This window comes from Vitis riparia, chromosome 18 (assembly GCF_004353265.1).
Source record: "Vitis riparia cultivar Riparia Gloire de Montpellier isolate 1030 chromosome 18, EGFV_Vit.rip_1.0, whole genome shotgun sequence".
NCBI lineage: Eukaryota > Viridiplantae > Streptophyta > Magnoliopsida > Vitales > Vitaceae > Vitis > Vitis riparia.
In genome coordinates this window covers 31,674,302-31,695,016 of record NC_048448.1, presented here as the reverse complement: position 1 = coordinate 31,695,016, position 20,715 = coordinate 31,674,302, and positions in this window count along the sequence as shown.

The following is a 20,715-nucleotide window of genomic DNA, read 5'->3' as shown; positions in this document are numbered from 1 at the left end:
TGTAGCCTCTACTATTCATTTAATTATTATTTTCACATTAAAACTAAGAAAAAGAAACATTAAAAAATTTAAAGGAGCAATAATATTAAAGCATACTAGTAAGTAGTAAGTAAAGAGGGGCAACAATTTACAGTGACTAATTTTTGCCTAGTTGAAGTGTATAACATAATAAACAAGCAAACTCTTTCCTAAAATTTTTCATATAGCAATGAAAACACTTAGATCATATGCCATTTTATGTTTGTCTTTCATGACTTTTCAATAAGTAACATCCATAATAGTTCCTATAACCTTTACCTTGTTGCAAAAGTTTTCCTTATCATATATTGAAAATATGAGTTCAAGAAAACAAGCTCCTATATGAATATTTTTATATAGTTTTCAATTCTAGCACTATTCAATTATTTGTATATAAGGCTTCTTTAGTCTTTCATTGTTGATAAACAGATTCTTAATTACCAAATGAGGCCAATGTAGTCTTTTATACACATGTCCCATTGAAGGTTTTTCATCATTATTAACAATATATAATAATTGCACAAATGGAGCCATAATTTTCACAATTACTAAGTAAATATTCCAAAACTTGTCACCTAAGAAATAAAAACTATTTTTTATCTTATTATCCTTCAAATATTTGGAATCTAGAAAGTACTTAATAGTTACAAGAACTTGCAAATCATGCTTATGATCATGGAGATTTTTAGTGTAACAAATATGATAACAATGCAAGTAGCTCTGGGTTATAAAATCTTTGTCCATCTTTCTCAATTCTTTCCTAACCATCTTAACAAATTTATTATCATTATAAATAAATATTGTCAACTTTGATGCACATTTTTTAAGATAATAAATTAAGAAATTAAGAAGTGTTCTTTGTATGTTATATGTTAAACCATCATTCATTATTGTGTATCCAACTTTTTGTGAAGTGCAACAATAAGAGTTCATAAGTACCTAACTTCTTTCTTAGCATCTTTTAATATATTAACTTGTATTTGTTGAAAAGTTGGACCCTTATATTTGAGACCAATTGTAACTACTATTCAATATTGGTTTCAAATAAAAAGAGTTCAAAGCATCAATTTGAATGTATTCAATTGTTACTCATCAATAGGGACATGCTTGAATGTTTTAAGCTCTCTTATCATTATTTTCATCTCTCTAAGATGTTATTTCATAATATGGTTAGGTCACATCTTATAATTTCCAAATTTTATTACAAGTTTTCTCAATTTTGTAGTTGAAAGTCCACTATACTTTTTGTTTTAGAGCTTCCACATTTCATGAGTGATCATGTATCCCTTCTATGTTGAGCATAGTTCCCTTATTTAGATTCTTGCATAACTTGATTCAATCGTTGACCTCTCTGGTTCGTTCAAGTGAAATAGACCGTTTGTAGGTTAGACCATCTTCAAAGTGCTTGAATCAGTCGTCAGACTATCGAACCAAATGGACCATCCAATTTCCTATGAACCAATCAACTATGTTTTGACTGGAAAAATGTTGGGTTTTTCATTTAATTGGCTCAAAAGCTCATCCCTAAACAATTGGGCTTTTTCATTCAGTTGACCCAAAAGCTCCTCCTTCAACAACCCATTACTTGTATATACATTAAAGGAGTAAGGTCTAACCTACCACGCCAATCGCCTCTTCGTTAAATGGGCTAGGTATTTATATCACATATATGCCTTGTGATTTGAGCATAGTTTCCTTATTTAGGTTCTTACATAACTTGATTCAACTGTTGACCTCTCCAGTCTAGTCATGTGAAACAAATTGTTCATAGGTTGGACTATCTTCAAACTACTCTAATCGGCGGTTGGATTGCTAAACCGGATGGACCGTCTGATTTTCTATGAACCAATCAACTATTATTTGATCAAAAACATGTTGAATTTTTCATTCAATTGGCTCAAAGGCTTCTCCCTCAATAGTTGGGATTTTTCATTCAATTGGACCAAAATTTCTTCCCTTAACAACCCCATTACTTGTATATACATTAACTGAGAAGATCCAACCCACCATGACAATTGTCTCTTCATTAAATGGGTAAGGTATTTATATCACATATATGCCTTGTGATTTTTTGATGTGGGATAGATTGTGGTTATAATAGAAAAGAATTGCATAGTGGGGATTTGAACCTTGTACCATGGTTGACCAAATGAACACAACCATTATACTACACAACCATTTTGATAATATTATGGAAAATATTTATATATCCTATTTTTCAATTTTAGTCATATAAATCATTTAAACAAATATAAATATTTATATATGTGTTTTTTATAATAATTATTAATATATATTTATAATGTCATCGGTTTGATTGCGGTTCAACCACCGATCCAACCATTAAATTGTGAATTGATAACTTTTTTTATTTAATGACCGATCTGATTTTTAAAACATTGGTTATCACCATTAAATTTCTCTTCCTTGTTTAGTTTTGCTATGATGTTCTTAGTTGTACCACTAATTTCAACTTTCGAGATATTACGTAATCTTTATTAATTGGTACTTTTATGGATATTGATACTTTTACTTATTTTTGTTATCTTCTAATATGTAATAAACTTAAATTGTAATAAAAATGACAGTTCACTATATTCGCAATCAGCTCCTACATTCAATTTTAATTATTACAAGTTAGAAATAATTTATGCAAATATCTTTAATTTTAGGCAAAAAAATTCTTAAATTTCTTTTTAACCTAAAACCTCCTACTTTATAAAACAATATTGTTCAACTAGCATGTATCAACAATATATATATATATATATATAATAAATGAAGACATGCTAATAAAAGATAGACTAATTTATCTAAAGATAAATATTCATTTCATGTCTTACATATCAAATATTTATGTTCTATATAAAAAAAAAATGAAAATCCAATATATCCAGACTAAAATAATGTATACTATAACTCTATAGGTTCTTTTCAATAAGCATAAATCTCTAAAGTATTTTATGCTTGACATATTTAAATTTCTTACACTTCACAACTCAGAAGAAATAGAGAGCACTAATATTGTTTGCTTCATGGCATTTGCCACAAAGCATATTAATCAATATTCTTTAAAAATGTCTATTAAGTCATCAAAAGACCTATTTTCGCACCCCTTAGACCTTGTTCTAAAATTTAAACCTTTGGTTCAATTAATGATATTTGCAAAATCCACTTCTTATAGCTTGATGGAAAAACATACTTCACTTTTAATCTCTTAATCATGTTAACAACATGATCCACATGTTGATATATAGGATGGTTAGGGTTCCTCATGTAGTTTATTAGCATATCCAATTCCAACTAAGGTCCTCTACCCTCTAGTACTTTCTTAGTTATTTTTATTCATACTATTTTAGATTTAACAAAAAAATTATTTATTGACCTAATTTTAATGAGTATCATACACTCATTTTAATTAAATATTTGAACAAATAAAATATTTAATTATAAAGACTCCTCTTTCCTTTTTATTAATTTAGATTTTTTTTACCATTCAAAGATGTTATTTCCCAATAATTTTGATTCTTATATGCTTGTTTTGAATTATAAAAAAATGGTATGGCGATGCCTCTCCATTAAAGGTTTAATTCCGCTAAAATAATATTGGATTAAATAATTAAAAAATTATCATATACATTTATATGGAAATAATTACAAAAAATTGCTCTATAGAAAAAAAAAAATCCAAAATCCATTTAAAATTATCATATACAATTATCCATAAACAATAATAAAAAATGGTTCCACTATAGAACTTATTTTGAACCTACTTAAAATTATCATATACAATTATTTGGAAACAATAATTAAAAATGATTCTATTGTAAAAACTTATCCAAAATCCATTTGAAATTATCATATACAAGTATCTTGAAATAATAATAAAAAGTGGCTTTCTATAGAAATTATCTAGAACCCATTTAAAAAAACAAAAAAGGTGTTTTTCTATAACCACAATAAAAAAAAAGGTATATATATATATACACACACACATTCCAACAAACAATCTAAATAGTTGTTTTGGTACCAATGTTGGGAAAGAGTTTTGAGTTACATTCAAAGATGCCCAAAAATCATGATTTGATTAATTCACTAACAAATTTTTTACCCTAGGTCTTGAATAGAACTACGAATACAAAAACCATTCTTGTTTCCATAGCATAAGAGCTTTAACCTTTTGTTTTCACCAATAAAACCAAGTTTCAAGAAATAAATGTCTTTTTTAAGGGGAAAAAAAAAACTTTTTTGTACTGTGTGGGAGAATGACATTTTGTATTTTCTTAGAGAGAGAGAAAGAGAGAGCAAGAGTTTTCCTAAAAAAATTTCTCCTATTTATAGTGATAATTTTCGGATAGTTATAAAAGCCCCAAAATTTGCTCCCTCTAATTGTTTTTACATCATTAGGTTGGGTCAGGTCTAGTCAATTTATTTGGGCACCCAAACCCATTTCTAATAGGTTTCATTAAGTTTTTCACTATAATAGGCCAGTTTTTTTTTCCCTTGACTTAGAAAACCTCAAGCTCCTATTCTTCATGTACATATCATCAAGCCTAAATATATATTTGAAATCTATATTTGATAACTCCACTATCAATGAACATTGTTTAAGATCTATTCTTTTTAGGTGTAACTAAGGCCAAAATTACACATAAGCTAATATTTTCTATAATATAGCTCATTTCCAACATCATTATATTTTGTCTTTGAAATTCCTTATACTTTTTAGATGTTATTTTATAGGATGCCTTGTTTGGTATCGACACTAAATTGCATATAAAAGATAACTCAAAGAATAATCACTAGGAATCACATCAATAGGTATTTAGATCAACGCTTTAACCTCTTAAGAAAATGAGAAAGTCACAACCTTTTCTTTAGCTACCAATACTTGTTGCTTTAGATTCTTTAACTAACTCCTTAAAGATAAGAGAAGTTTCCTTAACCACCTCCAACCTTTTTTGTTTGCGTTGACTTCTCATGTGTGGTGATTTCATGTTTTTCTTTTAAAAAAGCATAAGTATTTTGTTTTCTATCATTAGTGTTCAATGATCATACTAACATGGTCTTTCCACAGGAGTATGGCATGCATCCATGGGAAACATATCACACCAAATTTTTCCATAGTTTGTTTATATTATAAAAAATAGAACTAAACAATTTTTGAATTCCTTAAAAATTACATGGTGATTTCACATTTTCCTTTTCAAAAAGTATAAGTATTTTTTTTCATACATGTTGATTTAGATTCTTTAATTAACTCCTTAATTGTAAGAGAATTTTCCTTAACCTTCTCTTATCCATTTGTCTTTGACTTCTCATGTGTGGTGATTTCATGTTCTTTTCAAAAAGTATAAGTATTTTTTTTTCTATCATTAGCGTTGAATGATCATACTAACATGGTCTTTCCCCAAAAGTATGACATGCATCCATGGGAAACATATCACACCACATTTTTTTCATGGTTAATTTGTTTATATTACAGAAAATAGAACTAAACAATGATTGAATTTCTTAAAAATGCATAGTGATTTTACATTTTCCTTTTCAAAAAGTATAAGCATTTTTTTCCATCATTAGCATTTAATGATCTTACTAACATGGTCTTTCCAAGGAAGTACGACATATATCCATGGGAAACATATCACACCAAACATTGTCATAGTATGTTTATATTATAGAAAATAGGACTAAACAATATTAGAATTTCTTAAGAAATGATGGTTCTTGATATTGAGATGGAACTTGTCAATTGTTTTTGTGAGAAAATTATTAGAGCTAACACTATTTATAATCATATTACATTTTCAACTTCATTGATGTGTGTTTTGTGGAAAATGACTTTAACTAGTTTTCCTCATTTTCACTCTCAGGTAATAAGAGGGTTTTTCTTAGCATTAGTGCAAGATATTCCTTGTCATCTGAATCTCCTCAACATCATAATCAAAGGTTTTACCAAAAGTTAGTAGTTCATTTATTTCTTCATATTTTTCATTTATTTTCCTAACTAGTTATTAACCTCTATCACTAAGAGCTATTATTTGATCACCATTCCATAAATTATTTCTAAAAAGAATTGGGCTCTTTATTTTACTAACATTTTGCTGTTGTTATATAGTTATATGGTTTTGCCTTTTCTCTAATATAGTAGTTTTTATAGGAAGAGTGCATGAGTTATAGGTGGTGTCATCTCCTAGTTTTGACTTAACTCTTCAATGGGTGACTAAGTCTTTCCTATTAGAAGAAAGAATAAGTCATGTACCAACATGATTTTTGTTTTAAAAAAATATTTGTTGTGGTCATTCGACGATTTTTTTGGAGAGTTCCTTCAAGTCCTTTACTTATAAAAGGTAGTCCCTTCAAAGATTTTTTTTATCTCATTCTTTCAAGTTTTCTCTCTCTAAATATTGTGGTCTCCAACTTTTTCTCTATTTGCCCCTTATTTCTATTAGATACATAGCCATTACTTGAAACACTAGTGCATGTTACAACTTGCTTCTATTGCAACAATCACATGTTGCATTTTCCACTGTAGCAACCATATTGTTGCATCCACCATTGCAACACCCACACTAGTACAACTATCTACCCGAGGTTGTACCCATAAGTGCTACATTCAATCATACTACACCAAGTCACTACTACAAACCAATTGCAGCCTCCTAATTTATTGCATTCATCTCTAACTACAACCCTCTTATCCTTTCCTTAATTAGAGGAATTATATTTAGAAGATTTTGAATTATATTGTACACCTCGCCACAGGAGTGCACCTAAGGCAAGGTATTAACTATTATATTCTAGAGGTAAGGCGTCAAGTACCCTTCTACACCGAGTTCATATTTGATGAGGGTGCCTTGCCATGCCTTAGTATGATTATCCAATAAGTATCCATTCTTATTTGTTTTGTTACTTGTTTGTTTAGTTTTGGGCTAGGTCATTTTGATTAACTATTTTATACTATAGAAACAACAATCTTAAAGTATGTCATAAATGAAGACTTCCTTAGTTCACATCCATCTTGACACCTCTAAAATAAATTCCATCAATGGAAATTCTTCAAGAGATGACTAGAAATAGTATTCTCTACTATAGATGTAGTGAACTTGAAACATATTTTGAATGACCCAAAACTTGAAGATGATTCTGAATCTTTGCCTACCTGGGAAATTGAAAATAAACAAGTTAGGCATGTCATTCTTAGCATCCTCACAAATAAATCGTTTGATGTTTATTGTCAAAACAAAATTGAAAAAGATATTTAGGATGTCATGAATAAAAAATATACTTTGAAAGATGTAGGACCTAGAAATATATCATAGGGAATTTTTAGGAAATTCCAAATGACTAAGGATAAAGATTATCATCTAAAATCCATGACTACTAGCTGCTTATTAATGATTTGGCCAGCAAAGACATAAAATTACCTTAACCTTTTGTGGCTAGGTATTTAATAGAGACTCTTCTAAATTCTTGGAAATAGTATAAAAATAGTATGAAGCACAAAAAAAAAAAAAAAAAGTCCCTAAAAGATGTCATAATCCATATTAGAATTGAGGAACAGAACCAAAATAGGGACACGAAGGAGAAAGCTAAAGAATTGTCCTCCAAGGCAAATATGGGAGAAGAAATACCAAAGCCCAAAAACAATAAGTTCATAAAACAAAACTATATGACCAAGCTTAACATAACAAACAACATCTAGAACCCAACTATTAAGAAAATGGGTAATTTTTTTATCAATGGCAAGCATGGACATCATGTAGCTCAGTACCGCCATAAAAAAAGAATTGAAAAGTCCAACCGAAGAACAAACGTGGAAAAGATAGAGGTGATCATTGCGATAATCTCTTTTGAGGTGAGCATGGTCACCAGTTTAAAGGATTGGGTGGTAGACTCTAGGGCTACAAGGCACATTTGTGGCAACAGAAATGCATTCACTTCCTATATTGCGATAAAAGAATGAGAGAAACAAGTATTCATAGGTGACTTTAAATCTTCCCCATTGATCGGAAAATGGAAAGTTTTCCTCAAGCTAACCTTAAGACAAGTACTCGCTCTCAATGATGTCCTACATGTGTTAGATATCCATTGAAACTTGGTGTCTGTATCACTACTTGGAAAGGCAGGAGTAAGGATTTTGTTCAAGTCTGCTAAAATAGTCATAACCAAGAACGATGTATTTGTTGGGAAAGGTTATTTTAATTAAGGTCTCTTTATGTTAAATGTTTTGGAAATCATTAATAATAATGCATCTTTTTCTACTTGCTTAGTTGACTCTTGTGGTTTATGGCATGGTAGGCTAAGGCATGTGAATATATAATGAAAATGGATTATCTAAATTTAATTCCTAAATTTTCCTTAGAAAACCATGAAAAATGTGAATCTTGAGTGGAATCTAAAACCATAAAGAAGTCTTGTAAATAATAAAAAGAGAATCAAAACTACTAAGTTTAATTCATAATTGCTTAGGAGATTTAAAAAAATGTAATGACTAGATGTAGTAAAAGATTTTACATAACTTTCATACATGACTACTCAAGATATACATAGGTAAATCTTTTGAAAAACAAAGATGAAGTAAAAGACGCATTCATCAAATACAAAAATGAAGTAGAAAATCAATTAAATAAAAAAACATAAAGAGACTTAGAACTTATAGGGGATGAGATGAAAAAAAAAACTAATAAAAGAAGAGAAACAATCTCAAGCACTGCATTTTATTCATCAAAACCATTTAAAAAAACAATCTGCAATGATTTTCCCTTTTAATTCTACTAACTTGGCATATAGGAATAGATACTAACTTCCTAAAAATAGGAAGCATCCTTTGTTCCCTCACCTATTTAAACAATAAAATAAAAAAAATAAAAAAACAGTAAGTACGCTAATACTTCCCCTCAAGCTAGACTATACAAATTAAATATGCCCAACTTGTTGAGAAAATCTACAGTTTGTTTTGTAGTAAGTACATAAGTATGCAAATAGTATCATCCTCAATTTGTTTCCTTGATGAAATGCCTATCAACTTCCATATGCTTCATCCTATCATGATGAACTAGATTGTGTGAGATGTTGATGGTAGCCTTATTATCATAGTAAATTCTTAAAGTTAGTTTCACCATTACCTCCAACTCTTCTAAAAGGAATTTTAGCCACAATACTTCACAAATCCCATGAGCTATTGATCTCAATTCCACTTCAGTAGTACTTCTAGTTACAACTCTTTACTTCTTGTTTCTCCATGTTACCAAATTTCCCTAAATAAAGTATAATATCCGAAAGTAGATCTCCTATCATCAATAGTTCCTACCTAGTCAGCATCCATATAAGCTTCTATGCTTCTTTCACTATATTTCCTAAACAAAAAACCTTGGCTAAGTGTCATTTGCAAGTATTTTAAAATCCTATAACTGCCTCCATGTGTTCCTTAGTTGGAGCATACATGAATTGACTAACCCGACTTATAGAGATAAAGCAAAAAATGCATTCAACAAATACAAAAAATGAAGTAGAAAATCAACTAAATAAAAAAATAAAGAGAATTAGAACTTATAGGAGATGAGATGAAAAAAAACTAATAAAATGATAAAAACAATCTCAAGCATGACATTTTATTCATCAAAACCATTTTAAAAAATCTACAATGATCTGCCCTTTTAATTCTACTAACTTGGCAGATATAAATAAATACTAACTTCCTAAAAAATAAGAAGCACCCTTTATTCTCTCATCTATCTAAATAATAAATAAATAAATAAATAACTAGTAAGTACGCTAACAGGAGAGCATGAGTCCAACCCTTAAACTCTTTTTGTGAAGATCACAGGATCATTCACAAGACTCCTCCTCCTTATTACCTTGAATCTAATGGAGTAGCTAAGAGAAAAAATAGAACCCTAAAAGATATGATGAATACAATGTTGGTAAGTTCAGGAGCACTTTTGAACTTGTGAAGGGAAGCTATCATTTTTGTTTGTCATATTCAAAATAAGATATTATACAAGAAGACTAGTAAAACACCCTATGAGTTATGGAAGGGCTATATTTCTAACATTACATACTTGAAAATATGGGGGAGTTCGGCAAAAGCACTTTTCCTTAAACCTAAGAAATGAAAACTAGGTCTTAAAACCTTTGATACAATGTTCATAGGTTATGTTGAGAATAGTGTAACATATAGATTTTTGGTTATTAAATTGAAAAGCAGCCTTGTAGAAGTGAACACCATAATAGAAACAAAGAATACCAACTTCTTTGAAAACATATTTTCTTTAAAACCAAGTGGTAAGTAACAAATTTAAAGAACAATTAGAGATGAGTCTAATAAACCTTCTGAACTTGAATTAAGAAGTGAAAGAGATAGGAAAGAAACAAATCTTGGAGATGATTTCTATACCTTTTTAGAATATGAGGAACTTAGATCCTACAAAGAGGCTATAAATTCTCTTGATGCACCATTCTAGAAGGTAGCCATTAATAGTGAAATCAAATCAATCTTGTATAACCATACATGGAAGATAGTGGATTTACCTCTTGGTGTAAAGAGAATAGACTATAAATGGATCTTTAAAAGAAAGTTAAAGTCAAATGAGTCCACAGAAAAGTATAAGGCATGTCTAGTTGCCAAAGGCTTTAAATAAAGGAATGGTGTTGATTACTTCGACACTTTTGCCCCTATGCAAGAATTTCCTCAATTATAGTGTTCATCACTCTAGCTTTAATTCACAACCTTATGATGAGACCAAATGGATATCAAGACTATGTTCTAGAATAGGGTATTTGAAGAGGAAATTTATATGGACCAACTTGAGGGTTGTATAGTTCTAGGAAAGGAAAAAAAGGTTTGTGGGCTAATTAAATCACTCCATGGGTTAAAATAAGGACCCAAACAATGGAATAACAAATTTGATCATGTGTTGGTATATATCTAATGGATTTTCCATTAGTGATGTTGATAAATGTATTTACAATAAGTTTGAGAATAACACATGTGGTATCATTTGCTTATATGTCAATGACATGCTAATCTTTGGAACTAGTTTAAAAGTCGTTAGTGAGACCAAGAAATTCCTAAGATCTAAGTTTGAAATGAAATGCCTAGGAGAAATAGAGGTGATTCTTGGAACCAAGATAACTAGAACACATAAATAGCCTAAAACTTTCTCAAGTTCGTTATGTTGAGAATATCTTAAGGAAGTTTGAACACTTTAGTTGTAAACCAAAGTCAACTCCATATGATCCTAGATCACAACTGAGGAAAAATAGAGAGCATAGTGTTGCCCAAACTAAATATGTCTAGATCATTTGAAGTTTAATATACTTAACAAATTGTATCAGACCTAACATTACTTATTTAATAAGAAGATTGAGTCAATACACACAAAGTCCTAATCAGGATCATTGAATTGTTATTCATAGAGTACTTAAGTACTTAAGAGGCACCATTGACTCGGTCTATGCTATAGTGGATTTCCAAATGTCCTTAAAGGATTTAGTGATACCAACTAGATCTTTAGTTCAAATGAGATGAAATTCATTAGTCGATATGTTTTTTTTCACTTAGAAAAGGTTCAAAGGAGATAAAATCCTAATGGATATGTTTTTTTCACTTAGAAGAGGTTCAAATGAGATAAAATCCACTAGTGGATTTTCCTTTCTTGTTTATTTTGTTCCTCATTTGTTCGATATTAGGCTAAGTCATTTTGATTAATTAGTTAGAGTCTAAAAACAACAGTTTTCACCTTTAATAGTAACTTGAAATCTCTAATTATTGTTTATTTTTTGTAATATTTTTTTTATTATGATCTTTGAAGAGCCTTCAAAACATTCATAAATATGCAAAAATACATTTTGAAAGTTTGTTCTGAATTCATTAATATACTTTGTTTGTTCTTTGGGTAACTCATCCATAGTCGTAGAACCTGGTTTAAGATTATGTGACCTTTAATATATTATTTGAATATAATGAAAAAGTAAGATATTTCTTTCATGCTTCTTTTCATTTTACTCCAATTGATGGCTTTATTTTTACCACTCCTTTATTAAGAAACTTACAATTGTTCTTAGTAAACTAAAACCCTTTCTTTGAAGTGAATTATTACCAACTTAACTTTCTTTTTCTTTGGAACTTCATATAATCAATGATTCATTGTCAATCCAACCAATCCACAAACACATCAAATTTAAGGCATCTGAAAAATTCTAGAATGTAAACTTTGATAGAAGACTCTTATTGTCAATCTAACTAATATTTCCTTTGTTTTTTGGATGTATGGAGTAAACAATGAGTTCTTCATTCCATATGCTAAAAGAACCATCAATAATTGTTGCATTATATACTGCAAATATTGACATATTTTATGGGATTATTGAGATTTTATTTCCTAGTTTAACAACATTTCTCATTTTTTTTAGCTAAAATATCCAACTAGTTTTAATCTTGTTTAGCAATTAGAGTAGTCATAGCTCATCATTCACTGCATTTTCCTCTAGTTCTTAGTTGTAGATTTGGCATCACTATGATGAGCTTTGAATCCTCGTGCTCTAATACTGAACTTTAATGTTGAGAAGCTATTGATATTATGCAAAAAAAAATAAAAATTGTCAAAGCAGTTTAATGTTCTAAGCCAACAAGTGGAGCTCTAAAACATGAAAAAACCATGGGAGAAAGAATAGGGTTGAGAAAGATATCCTTAGATGAGTGTTTCTTTATATTTAGAATATTTTCATGATAATTCTAGTAAAAACTATTATGAATATTACATTTAAAATATCTCTTATACTATAAGTTCCTAATAGAAGAAATTTGAACTTATAGCATAGATTTATCAAAACTAATATGAATGTTACATTTAAAATCTTTCTTATATTAGAAGTTCCTAATAGAAGAAATTTGAACTTATAGCATAGATTTATCAATATCTATATTTGTGACCAATTCTAACAACCATACAACTATCTAGCAACCAACTAACAAATCCAACTCTCTAACAAGTCTAGCTAACTATAATAGATTTTAGAAACAATGATACCATATAAGTAACTAAGTAGCAAACTATATAAACTACTAGAATCATAAAAAAGCTGGAGTATTATTATTTTTTCTTTTCTTTCTTTCCTTTATCTATTTTCTACACATAAGCTAAAGCCTCTTCTTGTATTATATTAATTTTCTACCATGGTTAGCAATAGAACTATGTTTTATTATTTTTAGCCGATGTCATGATAAGCTTCATACCAATTTTTTTTATTCTTTTTTAAAATATAAAACATATTTTTCTTTTGTTTATCAATAATTCCTTTTGATAATATACAATGTCAATCTTTAAAAAATATTTCAAGATATTAAAATTTTTAATAGTAAACTATTTGTTATTAATATCATATATGAATTATGTCAATTCATTTTTATCACTTTCTATTATTAAGATAGAATTTTTAAAAATATGAACATGAAGTAATAATAAACTAATTTATTATTTATAATATGATTCCTATTTTTTTACTTAGCTATCGTATTCATGCATTATACTTTCTAAGCATTTATGCTTAGCATCTCTTGCATTTTACAAAACTTGGGTATATTAGACGTTTCACATAAGATCCAAGTCATGGATTCATTGTAAGTAGATGAGTTGTTCATAGCTAGTTCAAGGTAAACCATTTGAGGTCGTAGTACACTACCTTATAATTGGAGAGATGACTTTGCAAGAAATCCCAAATTGCTTTGTTCTCTAGTCTTGGATCTCATGGGGTGCACGCATTCTATCTTAGTTTTCTCTAGATCTATCGTAACATAAATATATTGCGTCAAAAACTAATAATGAACATAAATCTAGAGATATAAACTCAAACCTACAATTGGGACGTTCCCAGATTATTCCAAGTCGATGAAGTTGTCAATGAAGATTCTAAAACCATATAGAACACTATATAACTTGGCTACTGATGTTATTCTACCTTATCACTTGCCACACAGATCTAGACACAAGAAAAAAGTGGGTTTTTCTCTCTAGAGAATGGCTAAAGTTTCTCTTTGAAAGCTCTTTAAAAAATAATAGAAAAAAGTCTGAAACCATAACCATAAGGGCATATTTACAGAGCTCTTTATGGACTTAGGTCACCTAATCCAGCAAATCTAGGTCTTAACTAATTAATTAGTCTTATTGGGCTCTAATTAATTAATTAGCCTAATCCAAAAAGGCAATTCCTAAGATCTAGTGCAACCTTGTGCTTTGCCAAACTGCTCTTACACATACTTATGAATCTAAAACCTAAATCCCTCAAATAAAATGTGTCACTATGAATTCAAGTAGGGACCATTGGGACCCATAGAAAAATATTGGCTCCCTTAGAATTTAATTATAAAGTTGAGTCTACACTCTATTAAAGAGAGTCAACTACATTACAATATCCTATGAAATTACAATGAGCTAAAGCTTAGGTCTGTGACCTACCATGTATTACATGTAGACTTCTCATGAATTGGTGTCCATAATCCAATAAGGTAGTGTTATCAACCCATCAAGATTACGTCTTCAACCCTTGAGTTATATATCCTCTTATTATGTGATCAACTGATATATTCTAGCTCCGAGAAGCATATGTCAAATTTTATTAAAGGAATTACCATAGTCACAAATTTAATAATCACATGTTCTTTAGATTACTCAAGGAGACACACTATCTCAATCTTATGGATATTATGGTGTCTCTTTGAGAATACCTATTGTCACCATCTTCCATTAATTGTAACCCAATTCATAGGGAATATATGACTACTTTAGGGTCTTACCCATAGGTTTAAAGTCTTCTGTTGATTTTAGCACAAACTTAATAACCTTTCAAAGTTGAGAGTCCATGCAATATAATAGCTTGGTGAATCATGACAATATGACAGCTTTACATCATGATTCACTATAGGTTTTGTTCAATATATAAATATATATACTAGTGCACTCACAATGGGAAACTCATCTTGATGGCTAAGACAAGTCGTCTATCTAATTAGGAGGTAATGCACTATAACCTTTATTGGATTACCTAAATTCATGAACGGACTATGAACTATTTATCATCTTGCAAAGAACCTATTACTTGTATCTTCTATGCAACTCCTAATGCACTCAAATTATATACAATGCAAGTGATATAGGATTGAATGTTCAACTTAATATCAATGCAAAAGTGAAAGCTCATGTCTAACTTTGTTACATCATGTATTGTTTTTAAGGACTCTATCCTAATACTTGTGTTGATCATCAGGATGGTTTTCCCATATTGAATGCATTAGTATGTATGGTTACACATTAGACAACATCTATGGTGAGTTATGATATTGGCTATCAAGATAACCATGATCTCACCAAGTACTATATGAGCATTCAACCTTGAAAGAATTTTGAGTTAGTGTTAAGGTTCTCAATGGCTTTTACCTACAAGTGAGACCTTAATGTGGTCATATATTCCCTATATTCTCTATAGATCAAGTCACTATATATTAAGGTTAATGGTAATAGGTATATTCAACCTAAACACCATGATATCTCCTAAGTTTGAGACAACATGTCCCATTGGGTGATATTAAGGACATTTGATCAGAAAATATATGGTCATAGAAATTCCTTAATTGAAATTTGAAATATACTCTTAAAGAGTTAGTGTATATCAATTGATCACATAACAAAGGGACTTGAGACTCAAATATTATAGAGGCAATCTTGAGAGGTTCATAGCATTAGCCTTATTAAATTACGAACATCAGTTCATTTGGAGCTTGCATATAGTGGATAGTACAAATGTTGAGTCAACTTCATAACGGATTTTAAGGGAGCCAACATTTTCTTATAGGTCCCAATGGTCCCTTCTCGAACTCATATTCCTTGTTGGAAACCTTATTAAGGAAATGCAAAATAATTAGATATAAATGTGTCAGAGACATAAAAGGCTAAATTCAATAGGAAAAAAAACCCTAAAAGGATAAACATGAATTAAGTAAACACACCTCTTGAAAAAATAAATAATGCAATAACAAGTTGGTGCTTAGTGAAATTACTAATTGCACAAAAAAAAAACTATCGCACAAATGGCATAAAAGTTATTAAAGAATAGAACTCTCACTATGTTAATGCTCAATCTCTATAAAAGAATGGGATCCTCTCAATCACCTAATGCATTTTCATTATAATTTTTCAATTGAAAAATGACTAACTATTAGGTGAGGTCTTTCAATCTAGTCAACATAAATCAACTCTAAACCTAGTTTTATTACCTCCTTGTTTGATCTATATGGGGTTTCATTAAATGTGTACTTAATTCAGAGTCTAAGTAGGTGTTTTATGAGGAAAGCTAAATGTTAAATTCCTTGTTTAGCATGATCAAGCTCAATAAACAGTCCCTTTACTAGTATGATAAATAGTTTAGCTTCTATCTCTTACAAAAGTAGGTCACATTGATTACATGGCTATGACAAATTTGAAATGGGTCTACCTACATTCTTTATGCTTTTCCAATATCTTTCTAAGAAATATTTATCTAACATAAAAGTGGTTTTTGCAAAAGCTAACATGTTTGTCTAGAGGAGTACTTTATGAAAATTTCTTTCAAAAAATAATAACACCTAGAGCTAAATGAACCACACTACTAAAGAAAGGAAAGAAAATACTTAGAAAGGAGTGAGAAACAAAGCTTGCATGAAAATTCAAGACCATGCATGAGGGAGAGGAAAAATGATAAAAATAATATACAAGATATAAAAATTTTTCTCTCACAAGTTGTTAAACAAGTTACCCTTTCTACTCATTTTAAATAGTTTAACATTTAGTGAAGAGTGACCATGAGCAAATTAGCAAGAGGATAGGTCAAATCCCTCGAGAAAATAGTAATAAAGCCCTAGCATCTTTTAGTGTTATTCATGGGTTCAAAGATTAAACAATGAAGCACAAGAATGAAACCAAGATTTGCAACATTGATCCTATTCTTAGCTTGTCATATGCTAAATTTCCTCAAATGCTATATTTAGTTACAAAACACTAACCTTCTAAGGATCCAAACAAGGATGAAACCTTTTGTAACTAAAACATCATCTCCTTTGCCTAACCATATGAAGACGCATCTATTATTACCCTATAATTATCTCTAATTATCTAATACGCAAGAGAATTAAATGATGTTTAATCCTTATGGAATGCATCATTTGTCCCATGATGGCATGTCAATTAAGTAGAATTATTAACAAAGGAAATCAAGCTTGTACTATTTATTGGAATTGTTTATATTCCAATAATTTATATCATCATTGTATATAATTATATTCTTTCCTATTATATTTAGTTATATTGTTTCCCATATATTTGTATTTATTAGTAACCCACTCTATACATTTTAATAAAGATAGACCACAATTTTAAAATATTTGAAAAAAAAAAAACCTACAACACAAGGTGCACAAAAGTTATGGTTAAGTAATAATGCTTTTTTTCATAAAATGTTTTAGAGTGCATTTTACAGTACTTTTATTTAAAGTAATTTTAGTGAAAGTAGTTTCTTTATAAATGTTTTTAGAAAAATCATGTATCGAGTGTTTCTTCAAAGAACATTATAAGTGAATTTTTTAACACTATAAAAGATTTTTCATATTTTTAAAAGAGTTTTCTAAATTTTATTAAACACCTCATTTTTTTTCTTTCAAAAATACTTTTTAGGCTAAAAGTGTTTTCTATAACCACTATCAAATGGACTCTTAATAAGCTTCTTTCAAAGTTATCACACTTGGTTTTAACAATATCAATTACTTTAATCATCGGTAATATGGGAATAGAATATGGGAACAAACCCCTTAGGCTCGATGGAATGGCAACTCCATAAAAGTAAGGTGAAGTTAGCTCATTTGCCCTTTCCTCAAAGAAATTTAAGAAAAAATTTAAATTAGTTTTATTCCTTCTCAAGATTATTAGCGGTGTTCTACCTTAAATATGGGGGCAAAGACCCAAATTAGACTATATCTAACCTTTAACATTGTCGATCTTTAGTAGGGAATAGAATTTAGCATTATGTTTTCATCTTCAATAAAAATCATTATCATAATAATAATAATAATAATAATAATATTTAAACCCCATTAGATAGTTATTAAAGCTCCATTGAGGTCAAATGAGTTATTTTTCTACTTATTTGTCTTAATAAAGGTTAAATGTGATCATTTTGACATAAATACTCAAACAAATAAATCAAAATTAAGAATAAGATGTTGTATTTAAAGTTTAGAGGAAAATAATTAAAATTAAAACTTTTTAGTGAACAACAATATTTTGGAACACAACTATTTTTGTAAAATCCTTTTATTGAGAATTAAAAACACCTACTCCCTAGTACATGGAATCCTTTTATAAATAGAGAGAAATTACTTTTGGGAAAGGAAAGTTCTTTCTTTGCTATCTATAATATAATAGCAAATAAAAAAATATATATTCTAAAAAAATTATGAAATTTTCATTTAAATCTTTCTCAAATAAAATAATTGCATAAATAAATAAAAAATTTACTATAATAAATTTCATCAACAAACTTCTGTATCATGAAATAAATTTTCATAATAAATTTCACCAATAAAGTTTCGTAACTACACAATTTTCAACAAAAAATTTTAAAAATAAATTCTAATATTTTAATATATATATATATATATATATATATATAATGGAATGACGTATGATATCATAGTTCCTAAATGTGGACGACTTTAGATTTAAATTGAAGAAAATTTGTTTTGAAAAGACCATTTTTAAGTAAATATATCCAAAAATATGAAATAGCCACATGATTAATACTAATATTATTATTAAAATAATGTTTGGTGAGTGGCAAATGTCACATGGGTATACAAAAAGTCTTATCCAAATCCACTAGCAACTTCACAACTATTTAAATAAAATTCCTTTTACTAGTACTTATCAAACTTTGAATTTGAGCCACTAAAAATATATGATCAAATAAAATAAAATAAAAAATTAAAAGGTAAATAAATGATATCATAAAATAATAAATAGTAGTAAATATCACGTGTGATATAATTACATCTTTTCATATAAACACAATAAAGACCTTGTATTATAAGGTTAGACCAAATAAATCCCTATACTAAGATCATAAATCAGCACTAATACCATTTGTAATAATTTATATTTAACCATATAAATATTATTTGCTATAGACACAAAGGGATCCTTACAATTTTTAAATAAGTTTATAAGATTAAGAAAAACTTATACATATATAATATTAAGAATTTTCTTACTTGTTCAATGTGAGATATCACAAAAATAATAAAATTTAAATTATATATGTAATATTATTTAACTAATAATGTTTTCTTAATAATGTTTTTTTAATAGAATCCCCAAAAAAAAAATACTCCAAGGACCAGCATTGTGGTAATAACTACAATTCTATTATATGCTTCTGAGAAAGCATTTTCTCAATTCATTCAATTCTTAAATTTATTTGGAAAATAAAAATCACACCGTCCATCCAATGTGGCATTACGTAAAAATAAGGGGAAGTTTTGCAATTTCACAAAAGCTGAGGGGAAACCCACGTAGATATATGGAAGGAAACACTAATCAAACGGACAAAACATATGCAAAAGATTGAGACAACAAGTCCTCCCGCAGGCCACACAATCCCGACAAAACTGACCCAGCACGTAAACCCCCCTGTTTTTCCCTTTTTTTTTTTTTTTTTTTTCTTTTAATGATATTTTTCACATTTTTTAAATTTGACAGCGACGAAAAACCAGGCCAACAGCTTGCGTTCGCTTTTGCACAACAAAGCTTGTGGCCCCCACGCCGCCCAACACGCCCGTTACAATATCTGTTAGCGGCCGGCCAGGAGTGGAGTACAGCCGCGATTATGCCTAGGCGAAGACGGAAGCTTGAAAATGAATTCTGAGTCGCGTGACTGGCGGTCGGGTTTCAAAAAGTGACGGGAGGTTTGGGGCATGACATGTGTCTTTTAGATGCTGATGTTTCTGGTTTTCTCGTCACGACAAGGTCATTCACTTTGGAAATTTCCATGCTTCCCACGTGTCCCCACAGCGGCGCCGAATTCTCGTGGTGGTATCTTTTTGGGATGAAAATATTTTATTTACCAACATCCTCGGCTATGAAATGAAAGATATTTATACTTGTTTCATAGGGTTCTGCCACAACGTTAAGGTATCCCAAGAAGAAAATAAAAAATAATTCAATTCTAATTATTTTGATTCTAGACAAATTTAAGGTTTCTTTCGGTTGTTGGGAGAATTTTGAGGGGAAATATGTGAAAGAAAATATAGAAGAAATATAAAAGGAAAATAATTTATTATTTTAATTTTAATTTTAATTTTTTTATAGGAATAAAGAGGAAATATAAAACAGAAAAAAAATGAAATAAATATATTTTAAATTAATAAATTATTTTCTTTTACAATATTTCAAACTCATTTCATTTATTTTTCTTATTTTAAATAAATATTAAATAATTTAAATATATATAAAATTTAATTAATTTTAATTTTTATATTTTATAATAAAATTAAACATAAAAAAATATTTTTTTTGGCCTGTTTTGGAAATTATTTTATAGAACAGTTTTTTGTTTTTTTTTAAAAAAACACAAGAAACACATTTCACACTCCAAAACTATTTTTTATTTTTT